The 21299-nt window shown below is 32.5% G+C and overlaps 1 protein-coding gene across 1 annotated transcript in view; it reads left to right on the top strand.

Annotated features, from left to right (window-relative positions):
• Positions 1-21299, top strand: part of LOC149422819 (uncharacterized) — a 770637-nt gene that overhangs the window by 451452 nt on the left and 297886 nt on the right. The window contains exon 5 of the mRNA XM_089632301.1: positions 17260-17295. The gene's annotated coding sequence lies outside the window, so the exon portion shown is untranslated. The remainder of the gene's footprint in view (positions 1-17259; positions 17296-21299) is intronic.

Here is a 21299-nt window from a genome sequence, read left to right as displayed (position 1 = left end):
AAATGAGAACTTCTTTATTCTGAGAAATGAGGCCACGGGATTTTTATTTCAAAAACGTCATTGAAAAGCTGAAACGAGGTTCAGTCCATAATATAATTCTGAAACCAAACGTGATTTTTGACTGTGATTTAAAAAGTATGAAATGACGTTAGACGCAATGGGTTGAGCTGTGTTTAGCTTCCTCTCAAGTCGGTTCCCCATTGCTGAAGATGCTGACCCCCACTCCTCGCAGTTCTGCGCTTTATGGAGACCGACCCTCCTGAGCCGGACGCCAGTGTAACTCGATCGCTCCAGCGCATTAGTGACATCCTCTGCTTCTCCTGCCTTCCACTTTGCCAGTGACTCCGAGTTTCTCCAGGTTGGAGTTCTCAGTTTGGCACTTTTCTTCAGCGCCAAATTATATGTACATTACAATAATGTATTATGTACATAATCCCAACCGCCAGGCATTTTCCAACCTCATTTCGAAGATCTCTCAGCTTCCCGAAATTCACTAGCCATAGCTTCACTGTTATTTTAAGTGCAGTTATTTTTTTAGAAATTTCATTTATTAGCTCCATTCTTTTTGTCATCCTATGCTGTGCTAGAACACCTTTTCTGCCGATTGGTATTTTGAACAAGTCGCGGTGACAACTACGGCTGAAGATTTCAGGAACGTGTGGGCCGTAGCAGTGCAAGGGAAATTGGTGCAAGAGAAATAAAGTTACGCACCATTTTAAAACTAGGTATTTTTAGTTCCCCTATAAAGGTTCCCTTTAGCAGGAAAGTAATATATAATAACACACATTCACTAACTGTAACAGCTAGTCCTGTATTTCAGTTTTTCTCAGTAGTTTTTCATTTTTTGAATATGTGCATCCATAACACGGTCACTCATTCTAAGTCACCAAACGTAGCGGGCAACTTGGGGTGACTTATGATAGAGGTGTTAAATATCCAGTAAATACTTCCCGAAAAAAGGCGCCGGGAACGACAGATTAATTAAAAGTAGTTAATGTATAAGAAAGAAAAGAACGATCATTGATGACGTACGTACGAGCTATCCATGGGACTACTTATGTATATGTGTATGCTTTAAAGATTAATGAAAGATGAATGTAATTTTTTCAACCATGTCTGTTATAAGTTTTCAGTGACCTGAATAAAACCACGTAGAAGAATAACAGTTATTCATTTCGTTGTTCTGTTGCCTTCAGCAGTGAGTTAAGCTCTGAGTCGGCTGCACTTGTGACCTATCTGGCTCATGAACCACGCTTTATAATAATGTTCACTGTACACGGAGTAAACGACTACGTACAAAAAATATTTTATTGTGTCTTGTACGAGCGTTTATAAGGGCAATAACCACATTTATTTATGTTAAGGAAATATTTCACCAGAAAAATTTAATGTTCTTTCTTATTGAATAAAAATTCAGATCAATAAAAATAATATCTAAGCTTTTTTGATGAATGGCTGTACAGTAGTCTAGAGTAAAATTTTTCAAAATTTCAAAAACGGCATGGTCGGGAAATATGCTCGATATATTTACAATTAATTTTATTCAATATAAATGTTTTCTGTTGTTGTAATTTTGTGGGCAACTATTGATTGCTTGCTTACAAAATCTTAACTAATAAATATCAGGTTTTCAAGTAACAATGTTGGCACTAGAAAATAAGACGTAAACTTTTTAAAAGTACAATTTATGTATTCTAACTGTGAAATACAGCCCCGGGTTGATTTTAAAAACCACCCACCGAAGGAAGGTAGGAAGATCGGATGGGGATAAACCTGAAATATATTAACGCTGCTCTGCCGCCTTTCCCACTTCCCGCCCCCTTTAATTTTATTGTCACTTGCATCGCTGTCTTTGTACTGGCGAAAATTTATTCAGACATTTCAGTCGATGTAAAGGTTTTTTCGACTGTTGGGAATTTCTAATTAACCCAGCATGTGAGTTGAAAAAATCTAACGGCACGGCGGTATTGTAGTTCGGTTTGAGAAACGAATATTTTTTTTTAAATGAATTGGTAAAACATGCTGTTTTTATAAAATGTTCCCACATCACAATAAAATGTGATTTATAAAAGTGTTTCATTCGTTTTAATATTATTTTTATTAGTTAGTAAGAATTGTGCGTAAAGTAGTTAAATATAAGAGAAGTAATTGTAACAACAGTAATTGTTGTTTAATTAGGCGTGTAAAATAGTGGGTACGACTCAAAGGTATGTTATAATAAATTACTGACAGAAGTTACAGTCAAAGTAAGAAGGTACAGGTACAGTCGATGTTATTGCTTAACTTGTATGTTGAATACTGTGGAAGTGTTATTTCTTCGTTTTTGTTGAGCAGATTCAAATGTCCGTTGAATTTGAAGGTAGCATATTATTTCAGCAAATTTGTTGTAAATTCGTTCCACTCTGTGTTCCAAACACGGAAAGGATTTTCCAGTGAACTTCTGATTAATTGACTAATAACATTAATTAATAACATTATTTTTGTACGTGTATGTACTAATAATATTGATTAATAACATTATTTTTATACGCGGATCGCTGGATACTTTACTTATACATAGAACAAGCATTTTATATATAAACGAAATCGAACAACAAATTACAATTGTTCAGTACGGCGGCACTCCTGCAGATGCAAACGACTTTTTCTCACGTATAATTGAAGCACTCCGAAATAGTGCAATATCAGTATTAATAAAATACTCAACATTATGATCAAATTTGGGGGTGGAATGACTTAGTTGCACACAAATATGCAGAATCTAGACACGCAATGATAGCGGATAAGAATATAAAGCGTGCTACATTCAAATTAGAACTGAAAAAAATATCGGCGAAATTCGGAACAACTTTAGATGGACAAAATTGCCAGGGAGTTTGATAATCCGGACTTAAATTTATTGTAACTAGACAAACAATCAGTTAAATGTACGATATAAAATTTCGAGTAACATAATTGGAGAGACGAAATCTGTAGCCATTGCCAATATCTTCAAGACGCACTTCTCTATTCCAGCAGTATTCACTTCTTCAAACGGAATACCTTCAACCATATATAAATACATCGGTCTCCTTATCACCGAGAACATAGTAATACCGTCAACAGGTCACTAAGAGAGAGGAAGGATAAGGGTGTGAAGAGTGGGTAGGAATCTAGGGATCGGTGTGTCCAGGAGAAACGTATAAATATATCCCTGCTGCTGCGGCGCAAGGAGATGGTCGGGAGACCAGTTAGAGGTCAAAGAGACTCCTCAACCCCAGCCTCTCCTCTTCTGGCGCGCTACGCAGCTGGTAGGAAGGAACGTCCTGGACACATCTCATCCTTTAGGTGAGCCAAGATCATTGTGAAGTGACTAACAGCACTAAAATATAAGTTTACTATTTTGAATGTCATGGCGTGACATTTGAAATAGTAATATTTAAACAGTTAACTTTGCAATATTTGAAAAATCCTAACCAAATCGCTTTGTAACGCTTCACATTTGAAGTGCGAACGAACAACTTTGTATTTGTAACAACAATATTTTCATGTCGTCAGCGTAAAGTTCATTTTCGGAATTTTGAAAACATGATCTAAGATATATTTAAATAATATATTTTTAAATCTAGCCGATTTTTGCAGATTCGTTTTACAAATGATAAAAGGCGTGCATCTTATCCTCCATAAGGCTTTCGGCGTCAATCTTTTGGTGTAGGCCTCACTCAAATGTCACCAGCATCGCCAATTCCAGTCACATCTCACTCATCTAAAGCCTAGAGTTGTTTGTATTCCAACAAACAACATCTGTTTGTACTATTCGCCCAACATGGTCTTGCTTGAGTGAGAAGATTGTGATAGGAATTTGGCAATATGTATATGGCGGATTTTCAGCGCAATTGAAAAATAACAGTTTGAATTGAATAACCTCAATTTCTCTCGTTGTTTTTATTGATACCCACTCCGTGTTTAAACGTAAGCCTAGAAAGTAAAACAAAAAAAAAATAAGAAAAAAAAACCGCTTTGGACCTTGGTAGTTGCACTTTATCACAACTGCTTATCCTATATTATTATTTTTTGTTCTTTCTTTTTTTTAATTTGGTTCTAAATTTTTATCGTTATTTTATTGGTCAATGATATAAACAATTTGTAAAACTGTAAAACATTAATATAGACTGTTTATAACGCAAATAATTAAATAAAAATATCTATATGCTCATCTTTTTGTTTCGCTTTATATACTCGTATATGTGTGTCTATCTCCTTTGATTTTTTTTTGTAATTGATGATTTTCGTTTTTAAAATATCGTTTTTCTAGCATTCTTAAAAATATTTTCTGTTCCATTTTTCAAAATGACATAATATAATATGTAGAATATTACAAACGAAGCCAAAACTTTAATATTATCCGCAAACAAATCAGCTTGCAGCATCACTAGACGTTGCGACGTTCAAGATTAAGTTCAAGAACTAGATCCGAGACACGAAGCACTTTAGTCATCTTACTCTCCGTACTGTGAACTACGAACTTGCCCTGAAATGCAATAGAAAAGGCGAACAGGGAATATTATTTCAAACATGTATGTAAGTAATGTTTCCCGACAATTGTTCTAAATTTAACTACTCTGGAGTTTCAGCTAATGACGAAACTTGTAAACCTCAAACTAGTTCAACTGGAACTAGGAATATTTAAATACAACTCTATAATCACCATTGTGCACCAAATTTTATAAGTTAATTTCTGAAAGTATGCGAATTGGAAGATAATGTCGGGTCTTAGTTGCCGATATAGATCAGTCGATAAAAGCAATCAACCAGTTGAAACACGTTATATAATTTATTTATGAATACAGTTTACTTCGATTAGGTATGGTGAAATTTTGCGCTACTCTCAGTGAAAGTCATAATCTCAGGTATCTGATGGTATCTATTCCTATACAAAAAATATTATATACACTCTTACAAATATTCAACCACATAAATATCCTTGTATATTGTAAATACGTAAATGTCTGTACTTAAGTCAGTTTATATTATTACAGACTTGAAGAAGGAAAATTATAACGGAAACCAGTTGAAAATTTGTAAAATTGTAGAATAAAGTGGTTTATAATAAAGGAATTTTTCGGTTAAATTATAATGTCAAGCAACAAAGATATTGTTTTCTTCAATAATTTAATAATAAACAGAAGAGTATATTGAATTCTTGGTGACTGAACATTTACCATTTTATTGGCGCGAAGTAAAATGTAGGTAATAAGATACCTTATTTTAAATAACCCACTCACCTTCATAAAAATGATGGTACACAATATCACCTTATCTCCAAAATAATTTTATTTTCCATTTACTTCGCAGGGGATGAATGGCAGGGGTGGGCGGGTGCTTAATATTAAACACGGGCCTTTATTCTTTCTTTGTTCAACAATGTTAATTTTCAAAAATATTTTGTGATATTTGTCTTGGTCGAAAATAGATGGGACAGAGATTTATTTAAAAAAAATACATTCGCGGGTTACAAATAACCTGACAATATTTTAAAATCTCATATCACCACCACAGTATGCAAAAAATGTTGCTTGTATGGTGATAAAGGGCTTGAACTCGCGATGCCTGGGTAGGACCCAAATGCGATACCAACTTAGCTATTGACCGGTCATAATATTTAATAAAATTATACTACAGAGTTGGTGGGAATATAAATTTATTCTGTAATATTGTCTTAAAAATTGTGTTCAAGAGGGCACCCCGTATATCAGAAAGAAGCTTGATACAAATGCGCGCACTTCTTGTGAAGGAAGGAGTCTGAGCTAGTGGAGAGCCCCACTTATCTTCAGATGAATAGAGTTGGTGTTGTTACAATCACCTACTATGAATAAGGTAGAGAGTGTTTATAGAAGGCCACTGTAATTATAATATCTAAATTTAGTTTTTTCGTGCGTTCTTCCTGCTGAGGGAGGGTACTTATCGTTTCGACAAGTCCAGTAGATTGCAGACCCAGTGTTTCCTTTTTTGGGTGACAAAAATAAAGACTTCTTGCAATTCTTATTTATTCTACCCATCTAGGTACATATTATATTATGAAGGTTCTAAGCACATGTTCATCTATTTTTTTCTATCGGAAATGTTAAACACTTTTCGAATAAAAGCTTTGTTTTATAGGTTTTACGGATCAAGCTCCCAAAGTGCGACTCCCAACGCTCCATTGTATAATGCTTATCGTTATTTTTCGAGCATTTAGCTTGTGACGGGCCTACTGCAAATTCTTCTAGATTGGCGGCTGTCGTTTATATTTCTCATTATATTATTATTTTATTCATCTAATACTTTGTGGTTGTTCGTCATAAATGTTAAAGTAGTTAATTTTGGAAAACATCTCTCCATTCAGGGTATTTATCTGACCCGTTATGGAACTATTGCTCCTTCATCGCGATTAAATATATACTAACTTTACAAAATTATGGTCACTACATTAGGTATTCATTGAAGTGGGGGTGTAGAGAATATGAAAATATTCAATATTATTAGTTATGTTTTCATTTTTACTTAGGGATTTATTAATTTCTAAAGCCTCTTAGATGTCTAATCTCTTTCCTTTGCTGTAAATATGAATAATTTTCAACCTTGATTTTATAAAAACTGTGGTTTTTTTATGTTAACTGATTGGCGAATTCAGTAAAATTACTATTGTTTAGGCATTTACATATGTTTCGAAAGGATTATTTTTTCTCAAAATGTTATTTCTCAAATATAAAATTATTACATTTGTTTTATTTTATATTATTTCCCTATATGCTATGCCACGCTTGCTCCGTGTTGTAGCAAGTAGTCTACAACTTCATTTTTAGTACGATCTAAAAAAAACATGCATATTTTATATAAATGAAAAAGTAAAGCAGGAATAGCATCCATTATATCAAAACAATAAATATATTACTGCGGTAGTTGTAGGAGATTTTCAAATATTGCCAGGTTATAAGTAACTCGGAAATATTTGTCTTTCTTTTGAAAAAAATAAAATTAATAGAATAAAGTGTTAGTATTAAGATTTTTAGTACATAATTGACTGTTATTTTGATGAAAGAGTGGGTGGCCAGGTTTGACTTTGTTGGTTTCAAAACCAAACGCGCCAGGGTCCCTTCCAGTGGATAGAATGGAAATGAACCCTCCAAAACGACCACCCAACGGTAGAGCCTGATCCTGATCCTCCATTAAGTGAAACCGGTCGGTTGTAATAAATTCAATGAACTAGTGATTATAACCGTCAATTGTTTTATTTAATAAATACATCAAACCACCCACTGACTGCTTTCCACCAAAACGTATTATTATGTTAGGTGTTCAATTGTTTTCAAATTTCTTATTTTTTAAATTGTTTTTCATATGTTTCTGTTCGAAACTATGTTTATTCTATCTAAAATGTTGATAACTATTTTCAAATAACACAAAATTTTCATTCAGAACAAGATAAAACAGGTCTTGTAAGACATTAAAAAGCCTATTAAATGTTCTGTGTGGGAGGGGAGAAGGTTTTTCATCTCTGTTAAACTTCTGTTTTTCATTTGTTGCAATATTCAATTCGCCCATTCTTTGTTTCCCTTCTGTCATTTCAGAACCTTTCTCTTTTTTCCGACACATTTTATTTAGATATTTCCCTTTGGAGAATAACGATACAGTCTCTACAGTGAACAAAGGAACCGACGAATTGGGAAACAAAACGAAATTAATAAAGTTTTCGTCAGTGAATTTGTGGACCAAGGATAATTTTGAATTGATTTAAAATTTTCCTCTGCCATTTCATTTGGTAAAGCTTTGACTCCAATCAAATGTAATAATTTACGTTTATTTGTGTTTAATCTTTATTTGCTTGAATACCTATTTTGTTGGCGAAATTCTTAAATTTATTTATTTATTGGATAATTTGTATATCACTTCACCTCAGGGGTTACCAGCCCTATCTCTATTCACTGCTGGATGAATACCTCTACAGGTAACTTTCAATCTTCTCTGTACCATGCCAAACGTTATTACTTCTTTCAGCCTAGTTCTTTTTAGTTTTCACTTTATATTGATATTTTCATTTGTTACTATTCTTTGTCCGATTTTAAGATCCCTTAAAGACATTCTTATAGTTCCATAATGGTTATAATATAAGCAGAGTTGTTTCCAGTTATTTAAGGAAGATTTAAATAAGATGACGGGTAGGGATAGGTAAGGTTGAGTAATTTATTAATTTAGAAATTAAATCTGAACTAAAAACACCTTGTTTTGCGTAGCAGGAGTTTTTAGTTCATTTACTAGAATGCAAAACATAAACAATTCATATCCCTGAAAGTTTTTCAACAAGTTACTTATCAAATAATTCTCACTAAGTAAAATAAAAATACACGACTTAAAACATCTTGTTTTCGTTACTCGATGTCAGAAAATCATATTACAAGTTAGCGTGGATAGATTCCAAAATGTCAGCGTCATGCCTCGCTAAAATATTAAATTATTTTGATTTTGAACTTACGACAGTTGCAAATTAGCTTTAGCGATTCAAAGCCAATTTGCCGTCAAAAGTTGTTTTTTTCCAAGAAATGAAAGAAACCTTCGTTAAAACAGAAATTAGAAGATAAACAAGCTAATTTGTGCTTAATGCATTTCGCTTCCCTTAAAAATATTTCCAGTTACTCGCTAGACGTATCAAAAACATCTTCCGTATAAATTATGCAGATTAACAAATAGGCTAATAGGAACCGGGGAGCGAGGGGATGAGGGATTTTTTAATGAGAAAAACCATTCCTGTCCCACTTGTACAAACGAAATGTCTACGCCCGGCAAGTTTGGCAATTCTGCCGAAGGTAGACCGTACCTTAATTACAAAAAATCTTTTCTTTGCAAACTTTTCAACTCAACGAGTTGATGCTTTGATTAAACAGTGACTTAGATCATATTTAAAATTGCCTTAATCGAGATTCATAAATGGCGTCTATCGTTCGCGGTTATTTATAAATAACAAGCACAATTATTTTTTCCGTTTCTTTCATTCTAGATATATTATTCAACTATTAATTTTTTTGGTTAGATAGTGCTTACATTATTTTTAGAAGTGGTAGAGATCTCTTGCCCTTAGTTACAGATGTTAAGGACAATAATATTTTCGTTTTTACAGACCTACATTATTTCTGAAATTTTTTTATTGCAGGTTTTTGTATTTCATATTTCAACTTCATTTAAAAATTACGTTTTTTAATTACTATATAAATAAGTATGTTCAATTCATAAAAAGTTATGCTGTGTAATTATCACTATGCGTTACAGCTGTTTCACGCCTTTGGAAGGCAGTATCATTAATTATATTATTTGTGAGTAGGTACTTGAAGTGAACAAGTAACGGCTTTTATTAGTATATTATAACTTATGATCTTATTAATTTCCGAGTAAAATGTCGGATTCCAACTGTTTCCAACTTGAAGTGAAATGACACTAAACTGCGCTATATAAATGCCGTGTTATTATTATTAATACTATTGCAGGCATCATATATACAGACATATTACTGAAAAACATACAGACTATTGTAGACATTATAGGTATGTACAGGCAGGCATATTACGGGAAAACTTAAAAACTACTGAACTAAAGTACTTTCATTTACAATAAGCCATTATGGAATTCATATACAACATGAAGTACTAGGTTTTTTTGCTCTACCCGTTTCACTCTGCTACGGGCATCTTTTTTTTTACTTTTGTGTTATTTTTTCAACTTTTATTAACGATATCGATTTCAAAATTATTTAAACCAAATGCGGTTTACAGCTGCAATTTGTTTGAGTAAATAATATATAATTTTGAGAACGGATGTAGCAGTGACAATGGCTTAACAACATCGTTGTATGTATTTTTAATAATTTATTAGGTATGGATTCCGTAACATGTAAAATAACCCAGTTTTGAACTTTTTAATTAAGCAAGTTTGTTGTTTTTGGTTATTTAATTAACGCTAGTAAATACTCCCCGGCAACAGATCATTAGTTATTTTTAACTTTAACATTATTGGATCTTCCGGAAGCCGATGATTTCTGTCAGAGCCGAAAAGTTTTGCATCCAGAAACACAAGTGAGCACTAATTAAATTAGGCAAATGTAAAATCCCATCGCGGGTGATTCTAACCTCCGGCGGGCGCGAGACTAACCACCCACACCTCCCCACCGGCAGAGAAACAGGTGAGATACACCCGCTCTGTCCGCCCTCGGGTGTCGAATCCCTCCCCCCAGATCTCATCAGCAGCTCAAACACAATGAATAATGCAGGCTCTTTTATTTCGAGAATTTTATATTTAAATAAAAGAAACAGTGGAAACAGGTGACTGCTGTATTTTTTAAACTGTTAAGAATGCAAATAATTTAGAATAATTTCGATGTTAAGAAAATCTTATTTTTCGGTCGAGATAATAATTGAACGTTTTCATTCAGAATCATGACCGACATTTTGAATTTTTATTCATGGAAAAATTAATGTTTAACTGATTTAAAAAAAAACCGATTGTTTGATTTTTGACGGGTCCGCGCAAAATAGTATAATATAAAAAAACTCATTTATTTCATTCGAAATAAATAAATTTAATCCTTGTAAATACATTTTTTTATTTAAATTGAAATAATGAACTTATTTAATGACTTATTATTAATGATGCCACAAAGTGAATTTACATCAAAATATTGAAATATCAGTTTTAAAATCATTAATTCTAGTATATTAAATTTATTTGAAAATAATATGATTAAGTTGATGTATCTATAACACGAATTCCAGCCGATGTTCCGAGTATTTAGTGGTAGGAACTGACTATAGGCACCGACCCGGGTCTTCAGTATTCTTCCTATGGCAACGCAACTGTAATAACTCACACACTGATAATTAAACTCTACCAATCACTTTTGATTGTTGGCATCTTCATATTAAGCTAATTCGGCCTCATAAGAAGATTATTTATGGTGACAGGCGTTCTAATAATTATCCCGGAATGATTTATTCTGTTTAAGTCATGAATCGCACACACGGAAATAATGGAAATTTCGTTAACCAATCTTAGCATTAATAATTATTATCAGTAGAATAATTTAATTTTACTCATCGTAAAGCTTTATTCGTTTTAAAGGAGTGTGATTTTATTAATTACCTACCTACGTAGGTATAAACATTCGTAAGAAGATTTGCAAATCAAAACTACTTAACTGTACTGTTCACCCCCCTGGCAGTCCTGGCACTCATCTCTAGTTTAATTGAACTATTTAAGTTTTCAATAGGTTTTCTTCTTTAAGCCGTTATGTTTAAAAAAAATTTATTTATTTAATTCTTATTTTATTTATTTAACTTTTAATTTATTAACTCCCCAAAGGGCTTTTACATGATTGACTAACAAGAGTGTTTAATATTTGGTTAACATTTGTTTGAAACAAAAACTTTTAAAAATATATCATGTTAGATGTGAAGTTGCATTTTAATAAACATAATTTAAGAAAAGAAAAAAAAAACAGAAACCAATTTTAAAATTGCAAATGTCATAAAAATGCTATCTAAAATATATATCGTTTTTAATATTTATTTATTTTATCACGCCTTGAAGGCTTTTACGTGTAAAAATTGTAATTGGTAAGTTGTTGAGAGTTACAATAATATGTGTATGGTATATAACATTAAAACAACTGAGTATGAATGATGTATTTAGGTACAACACAAGTTTTCATAGATTGTTCTGTTGTACAAAGAAGTTCAATATTTGTATATGTATCGAACACGAAAAATGATTTTATTGCATTTAATATCAATTGCGGGTAAAGTTGCACACCTGCGGGTTTGATGACCTTTTTTTCCAAATCATAATATTTACCAGTTTAAAAAGGCATCAATAATAATCTGTCACCAAGCGGCGAAAAGACTGGATCGAACATGAAACAGTTCGATAACCCTATTTTCTAAAACAAAATTAAAATATTGACAAAGCCAAAAAGCTGTTGCTGGGCGAAATATTATTCAAACCACAATACCTGCATTTGAAAACGTAAACATGTTTTTGCAAGCTGACGTCACACAAACGCTTGTGGGAAATATTATAAATAGCCCATTTAAACAAAATATTCGGGGATTCAAGTTTTAAAACAACGCCGGTAATAATGCGATCTGTTCTTACAATTTATGAGTGTCAACTGAAAGCTGTATTCGCTTCTGTTCTTCCATCACGGCACAATCATTTAAAAATATTACAAACTATTACGATCTGTTTACTGCGGGCACTCTATTAGCTGAGCTAGACGAATCTGTCATCATTACAATAGTGGGGCGTCTTTGTGAGCCGGCCCTTATAATCAAATGACCCTGCCGCCGCTGAATACCTGATAGCTACCGACTGAACTGCCCACTGCCGCTGATCACCTAGAGGCTGGCCAATCCCTGCTGCATTGATGCTGACAACCTAGAGGCTGGCCAATTCCTCCTGGCTACAAACTGAATTAGCCACTGATGCTGACTACCTAGAGGCTGGCCAATTCCTCCTGGCTACCGACTGAATTTGTCCCTGATGCTGACAACCTAGAAACTGGTCAGTTCCTCCTGGCTACCGACTAAATAAGCCACTAATTTTTACAACCTAGAAGCTGTCCAATTCCACCTGGCTACCGACTGAATTAGCCACTGATGCTGACAACCTAAAGGCTGACGAATACCTCCTGGCTACGGACTGAACTGCTCACTGCCGTTGATCACCTAGAGGCTAGCCAATCCCTGCTGCATTGATGCTGACAACCTAGAGGCCGGCCAATCCTTCCTGGCTACTAACTGAATTAGCCATTTATTCTGAAAACCTAGAGGCTGGCCAATTTTTCCTGGCTACCAACTGAATTAGCCATTGATGCTGAAAACCTAAAAACCGGCCAATTCTTCCTGGCTACCAACTGAATTAGCCATTGATGCTGAAAACCTAGAAGCCGGCCAATTCTTCCTGGTGACCAACTTAATTAGCCATTGATGCTGAAAACCTAGAAGCCGGCCAATTTTTCCTGGCTATAGTATAGAGCGATAGTAAACTATTTTTAAAGTGCTCAATTGCCTTAAATTGGACACCACGCGTTAAACCAGTGCATTCTTTTTCTCACGAGTGGCTTTTTAGGGTTTTTATCTTCATTACAAAACTGTCTCATTTGGTCAATCAGTTCTGAAACGAATCAGTGTGCAAATTGTAAAAAAGTCCCTCCTTAAAAGAAATTTAAGTAAACCTGAAGTATTATTTGTTAATGATAAACTAATATTAACAAGACAAGGTTTTTATGTATAGCACAAAAGATAACAAATTATTATAAGCATTGGTGCAACCCTTTCCTTCTGATGTCCAGTCAGGTGCTTAAAGATCAGACCAGACATTAGAAGGTGCGGGTTCAATTCCCGTCGGCGGCATTTATTTCCACACGGGAGATATTTTCAACTTTTATAAAAGTGATTATTAAAATATATTATAATCTTATTTACCATTCAAAAATCACTTTTTTAAATAAAACTCGCTGCCATCAACATTTACCATGAAGACCCCATCACATGCGAAAAAATATTGACACTTCACCAGACTTTAAATGCTCTAGTGTTTCTGAAAATAATTATCATCTAACTTGTGCAATTGAGTACTTCATTCAACTGTGAAAAACGGGGCAAGCTTCACAAAAACTTACTTAATCATCCAGACGTAGAAGCCCAAATATTTAAAAAAAATACAGACATATATTATGTCTTATAAGCTCATTAAACCACTAAAGAAAACTACTTTAAAGATAAACTGTCCAGAGCCGGCAATAATTTGAAAAAATCTGTCAAATTATCAAAGAAATATCTAACACTGATCATCCAATCACCAATCAATAAATTACACATCAACGGCCTAGACACCCCCCTAAAAGACCATTCAGATACTGTGATCAATCACATAAATGAATATTTTTGTAATATCTGCAAAAATCTAGCATTTGCGTTTTTGTCCCCAAATCAATATGGTTTCAGAACAGGTCTTAGTACAGATGATGCTTTATGTAATTCATCAAAAAATATATTCACCAATCTTGACTTTAATTTGAAAAGTTTAACAATTTTTTTAGACCTGAAAAAAGCGTTTGATAACGTTAATCATAATGAACTGATTAGAAAACTCAATAATATAGGAATCAAAAATAACTTTCTTTCACTATTAACAAATTATTTACTTGATCGCAGACAATGTACAAAAATTGGTGATAATATTAGTAACCTAGAATCTTTTAGACATGGGGTTCCACAAGGAACATTTATCGGTCCGTTATTGTTCCTAATTTATATCAATGACTTGTGTAATATGAGTATCCCGGTAAAACTATTCTCGTATGCTGTAGATACTGCAATCACATTCCTTGGGAAATCTTGGAAAGAAGTCTTTCAAAATGCAAATAAGTGCACATCCATTGTCAAAAAATAGCTCAACCAAAACCCTTCTAATTCTGAAAAAACTATTTATATTCCATTCTATAATAACGAAAAGCGGCACCCTTAACTAACATAAATATAAGGTTTCACAACAATACTTGCAACATTCTTTCGTGTTCTAACTGTGTAGAAATGAATTTTGGGAACACAGTTAAATACCTAGGAATTATAATAGACAGCCAACTAAAATGGACAAATCATGGAGAAAAACTTGTAAATAAACTTAGGCATTTAACTTAAATTTTTAATAGGTTATAAACATAGTTGATATCAAAATAATGAAATTGGTTTATCATGCATTGGTGCAACCATCAAAATCTTATGAAATAATTGGATGGGGGGGGGGTATCTATAATACCCACATTAAGCCACTAGAAATAACTCAAAAATTAATTCTAAAAATAATGTTGCATAAAGATTTTACCTACCCCTCCTTCCAATTATTCCAAGAAACTGAACTCTTAGATAAATATTTACTGTATGCAATGTCTGAAATTTATATTTTCACGAAATGTATACTTTGCAAAAAAAAATCGCCCCAGCAGTAGAGTAAATAATGCATTTAAGGTTCCCCTATGGAAAACTAGGCTTGCATAGAGACATGCTTTTTCCATTGTGCCAAAAATTTACAATGCACTCTATTAGACTATAGAAATTAGATGTAAAAATATATCGTCTTACAGCGTATACAAAAATGTAATAAAGACTTGGATCGTTACCAATGACGCAAATACTTACCTGCTGTAACTTAACAAATAAAAAATTTTATTTAACTTGTTTTTTTTTTTTTTTAAATTAAAAAGGAATTATTTGTTTAGTAAATATTTTCTTAATATTTTAAAACATAACGTAATTTTGTTTAATGGTATAATTTTTTTTTTTATTTTAAATTTCGTAGTTCTTTCTTTTTTACTTAATATAAAAAGTATATATTTATATGTATGTTACAAAAATTTATTAATAAATAAAAAAAAATCTCTAGCCGACATAATAATTCAATCTACTCGTCAAACAAACAATACATTCACATTAGACCCCACTAATTCTGCTGAAATTTCACAAATCATTAAAAAATTAAGGCCTTCTCATTCATGCAATCAAAAACACTCAAACACACTCGAAACAACCTGAATATTTTATAAATCACCCACTAGTATATATATCATTAATCTCAGTCTCAATAAAGGTGAATTTCCAAACAAACTCACACTTGCTTTGTTCAACCATTTTTTAAGACTGGAACTCCTACTAATATAAAAAATTACAGAACGATTTAAAAACTATCATCACTTTTGAAAATTATGGAGAAAATAGTAAAAAAAGGCTTATCGACTATCTTACAAAATACAACATTCTCTCGCCAAACCAGTTCAGCTTCAGAAAAGGCTAAACACAGAATCAGCTAGTTTAGATTTAACATCACACATAACGCAAGCCCTGGAAAAAGGTGATAAATGTTTGACAATATTCTTGGACTTAGCTTAGGCGTTTGACACAGTCTCTCTTCCAATCCTACTAACTAAGCTCTAGAAAATTGGAATAAAGAATAAGTCATTTGATTGGTTTAATTCATACCTAACAGACAGAAAAAAATGCGTTAAGTTACCATTACTTAAATCGTCTCTTCCAACCAGCATCAATTTTGGTGTTCTGCAGGGCAGTGTACTCGGTCTCATTCATTTTCTCACATATATTAACGGTTCATGTAGATTATAGACTATCAATTTGATGGCCAAATAATCACTTTTGCCGATGATACTGCTATAGTACTAAAAAGTAAATTATGTGAATAAACTAAGGAACTAATGTTACAAAATATTAAACAATTGCTGGATAACAATCTACTCGCGTCGAGTTCATTTTCTCTACATTAGGGGTTCAGTTGTGTAGGGTTTGAAATGCGTTTATTGGTAGGGCCCCTTTTCTTAATTTTTATGTTTTATTTTTTATTCAAAATAAGTATACTAAAAATGTTTATTTATACTATAACATGTTTCAACTGCATGCAGTTGCGTAGTATGGTGATTCAATGTGTCCATGCATTGTAAATGCATTAACAATGTTTTAAAAAAACATGTATATTATCAACAAAACATAACTTATGAATTAAAAATAAAAATAATAAAATACAAAAAAAATGCAAGCGCTCCTTTGCGATACTCCTAAATAATAATGTTATGTTACTTAAAAACTTCATTCAGGTATTTCTTGAATAATATTCAATCATTCTTGTTCGGAATGAATAATTTCAAACGAGACTTAAGTCATTTATTTTTCTTCTATTTTATAGAGTATGTACCTTAAGCGTATTTAGTAAGAATGTATAGTTTATGTGTTATTGTGTAGTTTGAAGTCAACAAATATAAAAATAAATAAAAATTTGTACTGCACGCGTTCAATATTTTCTACACGAATTTGATAGTGTGGAGACGACACTATTTAATTTTGTTCTTACAACCTGCGTACTGGCGACTTCCTTCTGAGTCTTTTGGTTTTGATTATAAATTCCAGTGTCTTCGTGCCTTTGTTAGTTATTTGTTGAATGTGATTTACAAAATTTACTTTGTTGTCAAACATAACGCGATGATCCCTATTTTCTCAACTATTTTCCAGGATTGTTTTGTCTGTAGCATAGGTGGTAACGGGGTCTTGATTCGACAAAATTTTTGGTGTCTTACATTTATCAGCGTTGAGGAATAAATTGTTAGCGATTACCGATTGAGGAAAAAGTTATTAACGATACACTGATTTAGTAATTATACATATATTTTTATGAATTTTTCTTTTTTTTTAGGATCAATAAGTGAAGTGGAGCTGTTCCTGGACGTAAGTAAGTACTCACATTATTAAATCATCAAACTAAAAAAAAAATCTTTAGCAGCTTTCGCCAACTGAACCTAACCCAAAGGCATTATTTCAGTGTCATTATCGTTCTTCATTTCAACTTCAATAATTTTTTGGTAAATAATGCGCTCTAGATATTTTTCAAATTATCTGAGCGTTCACCGCCTTTTTTGATTTGTAAAAGCGGTTGTTAAGTCCTATCCCGTTAGGATTTGAAGTGAATAAAAACGAGTCTTAACTATAATAAGTTTATTGTAGGATATGTGATAATCATTATTAGAACATTTTAACGCCTGATTAGTTCAAGAACAATACAAATTTTTACTTCATAACGTTCATTAGTAGGCACATGGAGATGTACTATTCCTATCTCACTAGAAAATATAATATTTAAGTTTACCTCGAAAGTAAACAAAGTAAATTTAGTTCACAAGACAATCTCAGTTTACAATATAACATTACGAACAAAATTAACATCATACCATTGGTGTTTGATCTTTCTTGGCTGGCGATCCAAGACTTGCTGTCCAATTTATAATACTTAGAGGCAGTTATTTGTTTTCTGTATAGTGGCCAGTAGAAATGCACTGCATAGCTTGGTTGCAAAGTACCTATCTAAATTTTAACTGGCCTAACGTTGTCATGCTAATATGTTTTTGACGTAAAGTTGCCTAGTGTCCAAAACACAGTTCCTCCCAAAGATTTCGTTCGGTGGGTAATTATAGAATAATAGTAGTTTATGAGCTTTAAAAACGGGATTAATGGAATTCAATTACATTACAGTGCTAGTTGATTAGAAAGTTTACCGATACAGTAATGAGACTTAACTTTTGAGTTAAGCTCAAAAGGATTACACCAATAATTTTTGTAACATCCCAAATGGATATTTGATTATCTGATGGCAGTAGCCTTCAGCTGGTAATTTAAAAATTCATCGTTCCGTATTTGAACAAATAGATTTTCCATTATTATACTAGTGTCAAGTAAAATTCCGAAAGTTCAACAAATATTTTATACATTATTTTTAATGAATTTTCTTCTTCTTTCGTATGGTGGGGGGGTCAGAGGGGGACAGAGCCATTTTAGGGCCTCAGGCGTCGCTATGTGAACCTCATCAATCCCGCCGGGGAATGAATGGAGCGGGCATTCGTTGACCACATGTTCGGAGGTCTAAATAATACAAATTATACAAATAAAATTTACTAGGGCTCACTAGAAATTGAACCTGCGATCTCCAGATCCGTTCCCAAGAATTAAAACCATTGAATTAAATTTACATAATACGGGATTAGAAGTTTTGAGGTTCTATTAACAAGTCATTTCAAGGAACGTTCAATAAATGATTGTGTGTCAAGATACTATCAAAAAATCGGAGACTTTGTGTGCATTTCAGCTTCTTAATAAAATCCAAATAAATGCTATATAAAACCAACTGATCCGAACACTAAAAATTTTTCTTAAAAGTAGATGAAACACGGTGTCAAATTTTATTCTTTGAAATATTAAAGGTATGAATGTAAACATTAAAAATGGTTCACTTTATGGTGGATAATGAAAATATATTATATAGAAAACACACACGTTTTATGAGATAAATGTAGTAGAAACGTTATTGTTACCTCACTGGTTTCATATAAAACTAATTGATAAAAATTTCATGAATTTGATTTTTTTTTCGGCACCTTTGCTGTCGTAAAAGTGCACAATTTAATTTTTCTGTGGGTATTTTGAATATAAAGCGTGCGATTTTCTCTTTCTACGCCGTTTATATCATATTTCTCACTATGACAGTAAGGGAGACACAACGATTTCTATGAGACCATATTATGAGCTCTTGGGAAAAGTGAAACTTAATTATGGGTAGCAGTTTGTTCCAAAACCGAAACTAGCTTAACAAATGTGCATTTTCGCGTTTTCAACCCATCGCCAAAAGCTTTCATCACTGAACTCATCAATTCGCCTTTGGGACAAGGAACCAAACACTGTTTACTCTCTCCATCGCCTAATTATAATTACTAATTACCATTAATAATTAATCAATCGACATCTGAGAACAAAATCTCCTCCTTAAAAACGTAGAATTTCTCCTTCAAAGAAGGTAGCGGGACCATCGACACGTGTCATTTGATCGTCATCTCTCATTGGAGCCTCTGGGAACCAATTAGGTCCGCAACATACTTGCTTGGCCGACAAACGAAAACTGCTGAAATGTTCGTCAAATTGATCCAATATTTGATGTGAAAACGATTTGTTACGAACAATCCAAAGCAATAACATTCACAATTCACCAGTTATTTATATTGACACCTAAAAACTCCTTCTTCTACCGGGATTGTAATGAAAGATGCTCCAAGGAACTGGCGCGCCAAACATGGTAGGCACACATATATCATTTTATTATGTAATAACTAGAATAATAATTTTAAAATATAAATAAAATACTTAGGAACAACTTTTTTGTTAACTTATTTTGAAGTTTAAATTTTAAGTATCAATGTAATACAAATAATAAAAAAAATCGTAATTAAACATATGCAATATTTTAATTTATAATATTTTTACAAATAAAGCACAGTAAATGGCATTAGAAAAAATGGTGGAATATATGTTGTTTGGTATTTCTACTCCAATAAAGAGAACTAGCTCTAGAGTTTGGTGTAGGAGTTGAAGAAGAAGATAATACTAATAATCATTGAAGAAAAATGTAATACTAATAAATCTGAAAGAAATATGAAACAGAACAAGACACAGAAAACAAATAAAAAAGAAAATTGTCACAACTACGAATCTAATCTAGGATCACTTGTTTTACTGGGACATGTATCTTAACCACTCGACCATTGGGACCAATTTATAGAACGTCATATTTTTCGATCCTTTTTTCAAATTCAGAATTAACATTACCATCTTTCAACTATATTTTTCCTGCTACCGTTTTAAACGATCACAAAATTTCTAATCGAATTGGTTTGTAACCTAGCTAGTGCCTCGGATATGTTTAGGATAACTATTGATTTTTTTAATAAAAGTACAAATGAATATACAGAAATTATATTTTCTTTAACTTATTTTAAAGGTTTTACCAAGCAATGTAATATATCTTTGAAACATAACAAAACACAGAAAAAATAATAGTCACAACTAGGATTCGAACCCAGGATCTCTTATCTTACCGGGGCAGGCGTCTTAACCACTCGACCATTGGGAATTTTATAATTCTCATCAAGATCTCATAATTCAAATTCAGAATGAATAATATCATCTTGCAACTAATTTTAGTTAAAATAAGATACCGTGGGTTTGATTCCTAATTGTGACCGTTACTTGTTTATTTCCTTTGTCTTATTCTCGTTTCGTTTAGATTTATTATTATTATCTTTTTATTATTATTTTCTTCAATATATTTTTTTAAATTTTTAAATAGGCGTGTTAAGTTAATGAATAAAGTAGTATGTACATCAAAAAAGGTATACATTCCTATGTCGATATAGATGTAAAATAATAAGATGTCATTTTTTTGTGTATTCATATACTGTTTAGTGGCTGAGTAAGCCAAAGCTATGAATTCCCATCCAATAGTTTTTATTTTTTAACTATTTATTGACTGAGCTTAGCGAAGTCCTGTTTGAGCTCAATTGTATGGCATTTCTTCTATCTGTAAATTTGCTAATTACGTTCCGTTTCCGGTTCAAGATGGTGGCCGTGTTTGATACTGCCTTTTTATCCGGCCAGAATTCATGTGAGAGTTACGAGCTGTCAAATCGGAAAAATCAATGTTATGGTACCCACCGCGCTGAAGAATGTTTTAAAAAAATCAATAATAATAACGTGACGTTTCTTTGGACAAATTTCTTATTTCAAACTATTTTGAATCTACTATCAATGTCCGCTAATAAATTCAAAATTATTTGCCTTTACTTTACTATTTTTTTTGACATATATTTAAAATGATATTATGTGTTTTTGCTTTCGATCTTTTCAAACATTTGA

This window comes from Hesperophylax consimilis, chromosome 6 (genome assembly GCF_061612785.1).
Source record: "Hesperophylax consimilis isolate HC1 chromosome 6, BYU_Hcon_1.0, whole genome shotgun sequence".
Taxonomy (NCBI): domain Eukaryota; kingdom Metazoa; phylum Arthropoda; class Insecta; order Trichoptera; family Limnephilidae; genus Hesperophylax; species Hesperophylax consimilis.
Note: the sequence above shows the minus strand (reverse complement) of the source record. Positions and strands in the feature narration are given on the sequence as shown.